Source organism: Crocodylus siamensis, chromosome 5 (assembly GCF_052110815.1).
Source record: "Crocodylus siamensis isolate JL-2025a chromosome 5, ASM5211081v1, whole genome shotgun sequence".
Taxonomy (NCBI): domain Eukaryota; kingdom Metazoa; phylum Chordata; order Crocodylia; family Crocodylidae; genus Crocodylus; species Crocodylus siamensis.
Window position 1 is genome coordinate 95,883,597 of NC_143399.1, and position 14,118 is coordinate 95,897,714.

At 49.7% G+C, this 14,118-nt stretch overlaps 1 pseudogene; it reads left to right on the plus strand.

Annotated features, from left to right (window-relative positions):
* Positions 1-9,917: 9,917 nt before the first annotated feature.
* LOC149864416 (5S ribosomal RNA) lies at positions 9,918-10,036 on the plus strand (annotated as a pseudogene).
* Positions 10,037-14,118: the final 4,082 nt, after the last annotated feature.

A 14,118-nucleotide genomic window follows, 5' to 3' on the forward strand; every position in this document is an offset into this window, starting at 1 on the left:
TGAAAAATGAGTATCATAATTTAGTAAGTGCAGCCAATGATGCACTTCTTCCATTTGGATCTCTGCATCTTTGTGAGGTATCTTTTTCAGCTATGACAGCCATTAAAACCAAGTATCGAAATAAACTGAACTTAGAACCAGACCTTCGAATCACCGTATCACAAAGTGTTAAACCAAGATTTTCAAAAATAAAGAAGCATATTCAATCACATTGCTCTCACTAAAAAAATTATTATTAATAATATTTTTTTAGTGAGAGCAAAAAGGCTTTTTGTACCGTTAATAAATAAAATAATAATAAATTATTTTAAAAATATTGTTTATTTCATCTTTATCTCATCCTTTTTTAATTTATATTTTTGTGTATGTTTTATAATGTACATAATATACTAGTACAGTAGTACCTGTATATAATTTATAAATAAATAAATATACATATATTGGGGGTGTACGCTCACATTTTTTACTGTTGGGGTGCATGATCAAAAAAAGTTTGGAGATCACTGTTCTAGAGCACTGGGATACTTTAGTTTATCTATGTAAATGTTGTAGGTGTTTAATGGAGAAAAAAATAATTTAGGCCCCTCATTTTAATCTGGTTCTTAGAACTGGCTTAGTGAATACAAATAATGTTAACATAGACTCAGGTGTTCAGCATTAGTAATCTTAATCTGAATTGTTTAAATTTGAAAAATTAAAATCAGTTTAAAACAGGATCTGGAAGCACTGGGCTCTGTCAATTGTGGGCAAAACTAGTAGCTTTGCACATAACACAGGAGAGGACTTCTGATGAAAATTAACACATTCCCCTGGTGCTGACACCTGAGAAAGGAGGAAAATTGGACTACAGGAACAATCTGAGGGAGGAGAGGATGATGCTGGGATAGTGTGATTTTTTTGAGGCATAAAATCTAATATGAAGGAGATGATGAGTCTGAGAACAAATAATATGACTGAAATACCAAATGTAACTAATTTGGTTGGTACAATAGTCTAGCTGGTTAACTTGCTGTCTAGGTTGTATGGAGAAGGGAAGATGGGGGAAAGAAGGGATGTGAGGAAGGAGTCTGTGTTTCCCAGGATTAAAGATTATTTTGTAACATAAGCACCCAACAAAGAATGTGTAGAGATCTAAAAGTGTGTGTTCCTCTGCCCATGGATTTTTGAGTATAAGATGAGTGGAGTATGAAACTTTTTCTCCTTCTAGGTCCTTCTAGTTCAGTGATTCTCAACTTGCTTATACTCCTTATTAGACTTAAGGCATCCCTCCATAACTTTAACCCCATTTCAAAAGTTAATTTATTTATTATAGTGTTTACCTCCTTGTTGAAGGACAAGGCAGTGGGTACTGGGCAACAGACAACCAGGCAGGGAGACCCACAGTCTGCCCTTATCTGCTCACCTCCTCAATTCCTATGGCACTCCAGTCTGCCCTACTAGCATGGTTGAGAATTGTGGTTCTAATCTATCAATAGCAATTGCTGTTCTGTTGCTGCTGGCTCTTGTTGAACTGGCAGACACTTTGTGCAAGAAATAAAATGGTGTTCTCTATGGTGAGATATTTAAAACTTGTTTGTTATGCTAGGTGTGCTTTTTCTGGAAATCTGTACATAGGCCCATGGCAGTGCCATTTGTTTGTAGGTATAGGGTGTGAGAACTCCATCCCAACACCTCTGTTTGGATCATCTGTTTCCCCCTTTTCTCTCTCTCTCTACTCATGTGTCTATCAACCCAGTTGCTAGGCAACCACCTGGTTGCCTAACGGGACCCCTATTGAGGGAGAGATTCCCTCTCCCTGTGGCCAGGGTATTGTTAAACTTCCTGCCTTTGACCTGGGAGGGCAGTCCTAAGGCAGTGGTTGCTCCTCAAGGTGAGGTCTAATGTTACTCAAACTCACTGGACATCATCAGTGATGCTCAGAAAATACCTGATGTTGGTTGGATCCAGGTAGGGAGGTCAGAGAGGTTAAACTAGGGTCCCTTCATCTTGAGAGAGTGAGAGAGATCTTTTGGTCATTGAATCACGCTGTGTACCTCCAGAATCCTGTGGATGCTGCTGTGAGTAATTTATCTGAACTGTAGCCAGTAACTTAGACGTAAGTGTTCTAGACATGTACTGAAAGGGCCAACAAGCCCTTTGTACTGTTTTGCTCAAGGCCGCTTTCTTTCAAAATTTGTTTTTGGTTTGTATTCCTTCCCTATGTCCTCCCTCTCCAATCAATAAATCTGTCTATCATAGCAAGCCTGACAGTAAATGTTTGAGAGGGATTGGGCAAGCCTTTTTGCTCCCTTTGCTCAGTTGACTAAGGGAGGATACTTTCTATGCTTCAGGCTAAAGGATGCACCCTCAGATCTCATGGTGGGTTAAGCACCCTCAAGTTCTACAAGGTCTGTGTATCCCAGGGGGCACAGAGCCTGGACAAAGACCGGACCCTGGGTGGTGGCAGTGGTTACCCCAGGCTTGCGGGTGTGCTCCAGGAAGGGGATTGGCCAGATGTAGGCACCCCAGGGGAGGCACTCAAGTCTCGTTTTTTGGTCAGACGCAGTGAGGCGGGTGGCTCAGCACAGGAGTGCCCCCTATTGGCCTGCCACATAGGGAGTCTCCAAATCTGAAATAATTGTGTGTGGACAAAGCAGGAGAGTATAAAGGAAACAGAAGCAATGTCTTTGTTGGGGATAATGGGTGCCTATAGACATGCTCTGACCTGTTCTAGTTAGAACATATTGGAGCAGATTTGATTAGTGCTCCAGTATGCTTCTGTCATGTGTGTTAAGTGTCCCACATTTCAAAATGGTGGTGGGCACACTTTAACTAAAACTCATCAAATGAGCTTTAGTTAAAGTGTCTCTGTGGCCATTTTGAAATGTTGAATGCTTAATACATGTGACAGTAAGGTGCATTTTAAGTAGAGCCACTCTCCAGGAACCGCTCTAATTAAAATGTCCTCCCCACTTCAGCACATCTATAGGCACCCAGACTGCCTATACATGTGTTTGTTCCTGTTTTAATTAGAACACGTTGAAACAGACTCAATTAATCAAGTCTGCTCCCCCAGCCTCCCCTCCAAGTACATGTATAGGCAACCTCAAAGTTCTTTAGGGATTATAATCTGTCTTCCTGGGGAATGTTGTTGTACAGAGATATGACATCCAGGCTGCATCTACATGAGATACTGACTGCAAAGTAGCCCGAGACTACTGGACAGTAGTGTTGCATGGCAGAAAACTACTGCATAGAAACCAGGACTACAGCACAGTCAGTGTCACAAAAAAGCACTGCTTGTTTATAAAAGTACTGTGCATTAACAACCTTGAAGTCAGCATCTCATGTAGAAGCGGCCTCATGGTAGTTAATATGTTATTTGCTGGGAGCTTGTCAACGGAGCCCAGTTTCTTTATGAAATCTGTATAGAATGCCAAATAACTGCATTGACCCATGTGTGGTTACACAAGCATGCTTGATTTAATAATTGTACACTATGGCTATAATCTCTGCATGCTTCTATAGTGATGCAAGCATAGCAAAATTGTTGCTGCTTTAACCCTGTTTTGTTCGGAGTTCAGTGAGCAGCAATTTAACTCATTTGTGTGGCTACAGAAGTAATAGTTACAGCTTATGTAACTACCCAAGGGTAAATTTCTTCTCCTCTTACCCCATATACACTCTTTTTTTATATGTGAAAGTTATAGCAATGTATGGTTGATTGGAATGCAGATGAATTGCTTGTTCTAGGGTTTACAAAAATTAGAAATACTTTCAGGCTAACTGTAACCATTCAGCACATGGACTTAACTGCATATACTTGCACTTCTGTTTGATCAGGTGATAGCCAATAGTTTGCAGCTTAGGTTTAATGAAGTGATGCAAACTTGGATATGCTCATCTATTCTCTGGTAAAGACTCGCTCCTTTTTTTAAAAAAGCCCTACCAGGTTTTCCAGCTGCAGAATTCCCCCTCCCCCCCCCCCCCGAACAGCTTTCTTTTGCCAAGATCTTAAATAATTCATCATTAAATAATCAGGCACACCTCTGTGAAACAGGTAAATAGTATTACCCCTGTCCCGGGGTGGGGAACCAGACCCCAGAGTCACGGTGGGCCGGGGTGGCAATTAGACACGATAACAGGCCGGGTTCTATTGGCTATGGAGAACTGAGGCACGGGAAGCGTAGCGGTTTCTTAAACAAGGTGGAAATTTATTTGGCTTACGCTTAGGTGCATAGGAAACGATGTCTTCAGTTACAGTTTATAACAACAACAACAAAGGGGTCTGTTGGCCCACGAGGTTCAGTCAAAGACCTAGTCCCAGGGCTGGTCAACAGCTCATTTAGTGGATAACACAAACAACAAACTAACTGTAACGCGGTGAATGATGAAACGAGACGTGATGCCAGTCCAATATTGGTGGACGATCGAGTAGTCGTAGAGTAATGCCGAGGTCGGATGCCAGAATGTTGAGGTGAAATCGTAGTGGGATGGTCCAAAATCGTAGTCAGCAATCAGTCAAATTGAATCAGGAACTAGGAGATCAAAACCGCAATCGCTCTAACCAGCACAGAGTGCCAATCTGGGGAAGGAGACCAGTAGGCCCAAGAGCCTGACTGCCAGACAGTCCCTGGAAACACCAGCCTCTGTCTGCAGTGACACGATCTTCTCCCCCCAGAGGGAGGGGCCCTCAGACCTTTTATAGCAGCCCTATAGCCAATCAGGCTGCTTGGCTAAGAGAAATTTCTAGAGGTATTACCTCATTCCAGTCGTACACTGGGCATGCTCTGCACTAAGATCTGCATAGCAACTGAATCTGCTCAGAGCTGAAAGTGGGTCAGGGCTGATTGACAGCTCCTGAGGTCATAGAAGGGGTAACTCAGGCCCTGCATGGAATTTTCCACTCTCAATCAAACTGAGTTCATGCATTGGCAGCACCTATACTTAAAATTTTGCTCCAACAGCCCCATGAAACAAACGGAGGCAAAACTGAACCCTAGACATTTAGGCTGCTTACAGAAGTTTAAAAAATAACCAAAATGGTGCTTTACTTTAAAGTCAGTGTGCTCCTGCACTCAGTGCAGTGTATGCCCAGAAGAGGCAGCATGTTAGTGGGGCCCAGCTTGTTCAATGTCTTTATAGACTGCGTGCTTTGGTAGGGCTTTTCTGACACTTTTATCTAATAGCTGGTTGAATTAGCTTTAGATACAAGTGCCAAAGCTACCTCTTTTGGTAAAGCACTTTTTCCCCCACCCATGTCTGTCAGCAGCCCATATGACTTGTCCATGGACACACTGCAAACCAAAATCAGGAAGATAACTTGAGTTCTTACTTCAAGTCTTTATGCTTCAACCACTACGCAAGTCTGCAAATAGTATCTGAGCCTAGTATATTGTAATATTGGATGCCTACAGATGTTTAGAGCTCTGCTCTAAGGCTAGGGACAGAAATTACACACAAACCGGTATAAGTGATTGAAAAGTGGTTAAAACCAAATCCAGTTCAACAGAAATTCAGTGCAGGGGGGGTGGGCTAGCTTTGGCCCAAGCTGTCTGCTCCAGCAGGGCAAGGAGGTCTGATTTAGCAACCCCCGCCCCCTGTTCTGGCCTGGGCCACTAAAGGTATGTGGCATTTTTTGAAATCAAAAACGAATGTCTGCTCACTTGCTTATTGGTTCAATCTATGCAGCTTAGACTAACTTGCAAAAATTAAATCAACTCAGCCTCGGACTTTTTGACTGTCTGTACCTAGCCTAACTCATGACACTTTACACAAAGCACCATGAGTAAGAAACCCCCCACCCCATGACCCAACAAACATGCAGGGACATTCCAGTAGCCTCTAAGAAGGCTGCTAAACTGCCCCTCTCCCTAGCCTAACCACCCCCCTCCCCCTCCAGTTCCAGGACTGTCAGTGGGGGAGGGAGGGGGACAGGGAGACAGCAGCATGGAGCTGCTTGCTGCTTTGCCTGGTCGGAGCTGGGGGGGGGCAAAGTGGAATGGAGAACCCTCACCTCACAGGCCTCCCCCAGCTATTCCGGATGAAGTATTACAGGGAGCTAGGCCAGGCTCAGGAGGGGAGGGGGCTCCATTCCACCCTGCCCTCCCAGGTCCAGCCAGGCAAAGCAGCTAGCAGCTCTGTGTTGCTGTGCTGTCAAGAGGTTGCAGATGGCGAAAGGGAGTTTTGTGATCTTCAGAGATCTATTCTAATGCCTCTAAATGGGTCTTTATTTTTGATAGGCTTATAACTGTTGTAACACATGATGCTGTTGGCTTGTAACTGGCAAAGGAGAGTGACCAGTGAGAGAGATTCTTTTCTTTTTTCACAGAGAAAAGAGTACCAAAATCTAGGGTACTGCTGTAGCAGATAATGTAGTCGCATGAGGAGACGGACTGAAGATGCTTGGATTCTTTCTTAGCTGAGTGTGAGGGGGTGGGGCCTAGGAGCGGCCGTGTATTCCCTAGCACCCCCTACCGTCACTCAAGGTGATTCAGCACCCTCTGGTTCTTGCCCGCCACGTCTTTGATGACAATTAGTTCAGAAGGGAGGCTGCCTTTATCCCCTAGTGAACGGTGTGAGTGTTACCACCCCTACTCCATATGGGGTGCCTCAGCGCACCCCTGCCTTAAGGGCAATGCGTGCCTCCAACCTCCCTTTTAGCATGCCCCAAGCCTCACAGTTGTTCCTTGGACGTTGTTTGGGTCTCCTGCCCTTCAGTGCCCGCTCCGGCACCCCTCGGGCTCATCCTGCCCTGGTGCCCTTTTCTGGCACCCCGGGCCTGTCGCCCACTGGTGCCCCTGGGGCTTGTTACCCCCGGCACCTCTCTCTAATCCACCTAGGCCTACCACACCACTAGCACCCCTCTACTGGCACCTCTGGGTCAGTCATGTGCCTGTTGCCCTTTTACCTGCACCCCTGAGCCGGTTAAACAACCTGCACCCCTGATACCGGTGCCCCTGGGCTGCTGCTGCGACCTGCACACTACTACCGGCGCCTCTGGGGCTTGCCGTGCCCAGGTCTCACCCCATAGGGCCTGTCTCTATGGTTTATCCCACTCCTCGCCCTCTGTGGAGCCTTTGCCGCACTTCCTGTGCTTGTTGCACCTGCTGGGGCCCTCTGCCGAGCCCCTCGCACCCATTGCCCCCTCTGGGGCCTGTGCCGCACCTCTCGCAGCCGCTGCCCCACTCCGGGGCCTGTGCCGCGCCTCTCGCGCCCGCTGCCCCACTCCGGGGCCTGTGCCATGCCTCTCAGCGCAAACTGCTGTGCCGACGGCATCACACACTCCGTGCCCCCTGCTGGGCACCAGGAGCCCCCCAAGCTGCTGGGGCGGTCCTGTGAGGCCTCCTCACACCCCTACAGCCTCAACCGGTCCTCCAGTGTAATCATAAACCAAGCAGTCAGCCAGCCGGCTACAACATACCAAAAGGCCTACCGGCTTACAATCCCAACTGCACACAGTGCTGACTCTCAGATGTCCGGTCTCTCTCTCTCTCTCTCTCTCGGGCCAGGCGGGACGAAGCCCGGATCGTGCCCAGGCTCCTGGAACTCCCGCCCGGCCAGGATCGGGCCCCCGGTTGACAAGGCACCAGGGCACTGAACGCGGACACCCCTGCGCGGAGCTGCCCGGTTGTGCCCCGGAGGTTTCTCTCGCCGCCCTCCTAGAACCGAAGATGGGCATTGGAGGTCCAAAAAACGTCTCCCCGAAAATCTCCGCGGACGTTTCCTAGGAGTTTTGAGTGGGTGGCACCCGGGCCCCCCACCGGGGCGAACCACCAAAAGTGTCCGCCCTCCTGGATCGAAGGGTCGGACGCCGCGTTCAAAAACGACCTCATACGGACTTCCGGGCGCCCCTCCGCCTCGAAATTTTTCTAAGTCCCGGGTCGGACAGCAGGTCAACCCGGTTCTTACTCCGCGGCCCTTTAGCCAGCAAAGCGGCTGGCTGCAGCTCCGCACGGGTCACCGGGGTGAGCCTGGCATCGTGCCCGGGCTCCTGGAACTCCCGCCCGGCCTCGCTGCCGGCGTGGTCCCCTGCGGAGCTCCGGGGAGACACCCACTCACAGAGGGCTGCCCGGGCCCCTGCCGCCTCGGGCCGGGCCATCCGCCCCCTCCCGCAGAGCCCCGCACGCCTGCCGGGGCCCTGGCAGCCGCCCCGCGCCTGCCTGGCTCCAGGGCAGGTCAGCGGGACGAAGCCGGAATCGTGCCCGGCCTCCTGGAACTCCTGCCCGGCCAGGATCGGGCCCCCGGTTGACAAGGCACCGGGGCACTGGACGCGGACACCCCTGCCCGGAGCTGCCCGGTTGTGCCCCGGAGGTTTCTCTCACCGCCCTCCTGGAACTGAAGATGGGCATTTGAGGTCCCAAAAACGTGTCCCTGAAAATCTCCGCGGACATTTCCTAGGAGTTTTGAGTCCGTGGCACCCGGCCCCCCCACCGGGGCGAACCACTGAAAGTGTCCACCCTCCTGGATCGAAGGGTCGGACGCCGCGGTCAAAAACTACCTCATACAGACTTCCGGGCCGCGCCGGAGGGCCCAGGTCAACCGCCGCCTCGCGGCGCAGCGAAATTTTTCTAAGTCCCGCGTCCGACATCAGGTCAACCCGGTTCTAGCTCCGGGGCCCCAGAGGTAGCAACGCAGCCCGCGAGACCTCCGGACGGGTCGCCGGGGCAAAGCCGGAATAGTGGCCGGCCTCCTGGAACTCCCGCTCGGCCTCGATCCGGGATCAGGCCCGCTGCAGAGTTCCACGTTGCCTTACGCTCTCAGAGGGCTGCCCGGGCCCCTGCCGCCTCGTGCCGGGGCAGCCGCCCCTTGCTGGGGTCGCTGGGCACTGACCGCGGGGCCCCGCACCAGTGCCCGGGCCCGCCGAGCCGCCCCCGGCCTGCCCGTCTCCGGGGCAGGTCAGCAGGACAAGGTCAGAATTTTGCCCAGGCTCCTGGAACTCCAGCCCGGAAACAGGATCGGGCCCGCCGCGGAGCTCTGGGTCGACATCCACTCGCGGAGGGCTACCCGGGCCCCCGCTGCCTTGGCCTGGGCCAGCCGCCCCTTCCCGGGGCAGCTGGGCCCCGACCCGGGGCCCCCGCACGCCTGCCGGGGCCCTGGCAGCTGCCCCTGGCCTGCCCGGCTTCTTGGCAGGTCAGCGGGACGAGGCCGGAATTTTGCCCGGGCTCCTGGAACTCCAGCCCGGCCTCACCAGGATCGGGCCCCCGGTTGTGGAGGGAGGTTTTTCTGACCGACCTCCTGGAACCGAAGATGGGCATTTGAGGTCCCAAAAACATGTTCCTGAAAATCTCCGCGGACGTTTCCTAAAAGTTTTGAGTCCGTGGCACCTGGCCCCCCCACCGGGGCGAACCACCGAAAGTGTCCGCCCTCCTGGATCGAAGGGTCAGACGCCGCGTTCAAAAAAGACCTCATAGGGACTTCCAGGCGGAGGTCCGGCGCAATGTCAACCCAATGCATTCCTATGGGAACTTGCCGGGGCAATGTCAACCCAATGCATTCCTATGGGGATTTACAGGTGCAATGTCAACCCCATGTATTCCAATGGGGTTTTTCGGTCCCCAGGTCAACCCCATGTATTCCTATGGGAACTTGCGGGCGCAATGTCAACCCCATGTATTCCGATGGGGTTTTTCGGTCCCCAGGTCAACCCCCATGTATTCCTATGGGGTTTTTCAGTCCCCAGGTCAACCCCCATGTATTCCTATGGGGTTTTTTGGTCCCCAGGTCAACCCCATGTATTCCTATGGGAACTTGTGGGCGCAATGTCAACCCCATGTATTCCTATGGGAACTTGCGGGCACAATGTCAACCCCCATGCATTCCTATGGGGTTTTTCGTTCCCCAGGTCAACCCCATGTATTCCTATGGTGGGGGGTTCTGGGGCACTGTCATGCAAGCCCCGGCAAGCCTCCTGCCCCCCCGCCTTCCCTTCCCTTCCTGCCTACAGCCAGACCGGACTGATTGCACCTGATCCCATCCGATCTCAGAAGCTAAGCAGTCCTGGGCCTGGCTAGTACCTAGATGGGAGACCGCCTGGGAATCCCGTAGGCCGCCTGCCCCTTTTGCGCCCGGGCGGGCTGGGGGCTGGCCCTGCGCTTGCCCAAGCCCGGGAAGCGGGCTCCGGCCCCACACGGATAGGCCCCCAGGCTCCCGGGGTAAATGGTGCAACCGGCGCCTGGAGCTGGGGGAGCGGGCTCCTAGCCCAGGCCCGGGGGGGCTCCGGGAAGGGCCTGCCCCGCGTGGCGGACCTACCCCCGCCTCCCCGGGCTGGCAGGGCCCAGCAGAAGCCTCCCCCAGGCTCCCGGAGGTATTGCTGCAACGGTTGCATGGAGTCGGTGGAGCAGGCTGCTCTCTCTCTCTCTCTCTCTCTCTCATCATTGCAACCAGCCAACCACCATCATTGACCCTGCTGCTCAGCTCTCCCACAGAGCTGCAACTGCCACAGGGGAACTACTCCTGGGCCCAGGCCTGAGCTGTTATAAAGGGCCCGGCCCTGCCCCCTTCCGGTCACCTGACCGGCTGGTTGCCATAGCAACCCACAGCTGCACTGCCCTGTTGATTGACAGCTCTGTTACTTACTTATCTAAGGCACAGGACACCTCAGTGCTCCTGTGACACTGAGTCATTGACCTGCTGAAGAATGTTTAGCAGATCACTAATCTGCCTCTGAGCAGAAGTTGGGTTAATCAATTTTTGGGTATCTGCTAAATGATTTACAGAGGTCATAACCTTTTACAGGTCGCACTGATTCCTTTGAATTTTTTAGAAATACTGAGAACTACTAAACCCACTTTGTCTAATGGTAGGTACCTGACAAAGAGGCATGTAAAGTCTCTTGTCATTGAGACTCTGCCTCGTTAGCACAGGAAGTAAAAGGAGTTTTATTTTCCACAGTACAGCTTTGTAGGGTGTGACTAAATAGAAAAAGGTAGATTTTTCCCTTAAGAGAGCTTTCATTTCCTTTCTCAGTTTAGGCTCTGGGAGAGCCTGAGGCATGCATGCAAACTAAGCTTATGCTATTGTGAGCTGCCCAATATGTAAAAATAATTTTCCCATTGTGGAAAAGGTGACTCTTCGCATTATTCCATCTTTGTCCTTGATGTCCCTTCATTTACAATAGAATCAGCAAGGCATGACAATTGTTGTAGACAACTTTGATATGAATAAAATATACTTTTTGGTGCATTTATTACTAATACAACAAAGGCCAAGCAGTTGTTTTATTTTGGAGGTCCTTTTGTTACACTTGCATTAAAATGGTTGTCTTCTAGCTTTATTCTATAGGAGCACAGAAAAGAAGGTATTCCCTTCAAGGTTTGTTAAGAGTGACTGACTTGCACTGAAATCTGTAGATTTCTCTCCCTCTCTGTCTCTGTCTCTGGCTGTCTGACATTTTTTTCCTTATATATGGAGGGTGGTAGGGCAGTTTGCTGTCTATGTAAATTATTATTTAGTCTGGAAAAGAGAAGACTATGGTGAGATTTGATAGCATCCTTCAACTACGTGAAGGTAAGGTTCCAAAGAGGATGGAGCAAGACTGTTCTCAGTGGTGGCAGGTGACAGAACAAGGAGCAATTTTCTCAAGGTGCAGCAAGGGAAAGTTAGGTTAGATATGAGGAAAAACTTTCTCACTAGGAGAGTAATAAACCACTAGAGCAGGTTACCCAGAGAGGCTGTGGACTCCACATCTTCGGAGGTTTTTAAGACCCAAGTAGATCAAGCCTTAGCTGGGACAGTATAGCTGAGGATGCAAGAGTCCCCAGAGCTGCTTTGGGATGGTAGAGTTGAGGGTGCACGAGCTGCTTTGAGCAGGGGGTTGGATTAGATGACCAGAAGTTCATCTAGTCTCTTTCAACCCTAATTTTCTATGATTATAATGCCAATACATTTATTGGCTCAGTGCTGATTTATATCTGCCAAGGATGTGATCTAGATCACATCCTTCTGATGCCAAATCTTGTGTAAAGAATGAAGTGGATCTGTGTTGCTTAGGGAGGCTGTGCTTCAGGAGGACCAGTGTGCTCTGGCTGTTTTGCTGATTACTTCCCCAGGGAAGCAAGCCTATTTATGTGAAACTATGGGTGATGTAGGTGGGCTCAGGACTCCTTATGCTCCAGATTTACATTTCCCAAAGGAAAATATATGTGAATTGAATCAACAGAACCTTCTGTTTTACTGTGCCGTTGCATGGCTAATGAAAAAGCCAGAATCCTACATGTGACCCTGTTTCTGGCCAAATCATCATGCATCACAAAGAACAACTTAAATATTTCTTTTTGTTTACTTTTAATTAGGCTTGCTTCCCTGGGCATAACAGCCAAAGCATACTGGTCCTCCTGAAGCACGGCCTCCCAAAGCAACACAGCTCCACATCATTCTTTACACAAGATTTATTATCAGAAGCAGGATCTAGATCACATTCCCTGCTGATATAAATCAGCACTGAGCCAGTGAATGTATTGGCACTATAATCAGAGAATCATACAAAATAAGGGTTGGAAGAGACTAGATGACCTTTTGGTCATCTAGTTCAATCTCCTCCTCAAACCAGGACCATCTGCCAGAAACTGTGTTCTGTGGTGCATCTTCATAAACCTTATAATGTATGAGCATCTGTTCTGGAAACTGTTGGTTCTGCTTAAAATAAACTTGTATCTATCTGCTTATAATTTTCTGCTGTCTGCTACGAATTCAAAGAGACTGTATAAACAGAGGTGGAGGCAGCACTGACTTTACCCTTGTATGAATAGACCTGTTGGTATGTCTCTGTGTTCTTTGTTTGGTCATGCATGCTAGGGTAGGGCTGTCAAACTCATCTGGCCCTGCAGGACCCCTGGATTGGACCCACAGAGTAGTCCCACACACTGGAGCCAGTGGACAAGTCTGGTATGGTGTGGGTACCTCATGAAGTGCACATCCCAGACTGGCCCTACATGTTGCTTGCAGTGTGCACCAGCCCTGGTCCAGGGCTTGTGCATGAAACTTGCATAGGGCATGTGCTACAGATAGCAGCTCACCAGATTGGCCCTGTGCACTGGTGCATGGGGTTGATCTCTGGAACTGATCTGAACTGACCCCAAGGCCAGTGCATAGGGCTGGTCTGGCACGGGTGGCACATGCAGTGTATGCCTCAGCCTGGCCCCCTGTGCTGTGTGCAGCACCTGTGGCACCAGGTCCAGCTCTGCACATCACCAGCAGCATGTGGGGCCAGGGCTAGGGCTGACACATGCCACATGCTGTGGATGGGGTCAGTCCAAGATCCATGGCCTGGATCTAAGGGCTCCATGGACTCTAACTTTGATGCCCCTGCTATAGGGTGCTTTTCTGATTACATGCACAAATTCCTTTCAGAGAAGACTTCTAACTTAAGATGAAGCCTGAGTGGGGATTCTGTTATTAGTCTACGCTCGTCAAAAAGTTATGTACCCTATACTTGAAAATATTTTCAAAGTACCCTAAAACATAGGTGATCACAGCATGGAGTTTTTTCACACACAGCTGAAACTGCCTTTTAATATCCTATAATGAATTTCTAATAACTGACATGATACAAGTGAAAGAAGATGATTTTAAGACCTATCCCAAAAATGCACTTTTTCTGAATTTTGCAAGAAAATAAATGAAAGCTGTAGAAAGCTTTTAGCTGAAAAGAAAAAATGCAATTGCCTGTAATTTTTATATTGCTTTAACTAAAAACTTCTGGAAAACTTGAGAAAAGGCTACAAAGATTAAATTAAAATTGAGCTTATTGTCCTTCTGCTAAGCAGTAGGGCTATGTGAAGCTTCAGATGCTGATTCAATTTGGAGGAGATTCAGCCTGATATGGTGGCTGAATCTCCAAATCCAAATTGAGTCAGGGGACTAATTAAAAGGTCCAAATCAGTTCAAAGCTCTCCAAATTGATTCAAAAAAGATTCGGAGAGCTTTGGTGATTTGAGCAGTCCCTGCTTACTGCAGCAGGGAGCTGGTCTCGGACTCTGAGCTGGTAAGGAGGGGCCGGGGTGGGGGGGAATGCCAGGCTCCATCCCCTGCCTTTTCCCCCAGTCCCCTTGACCCCTGCCTGCTGCCCCAGCCCCCACATGGTTGCCCCGCCCGCCCCAGCTCCCAGCCCTTTAAAAAAAACCCCCTGCTTACCAGATG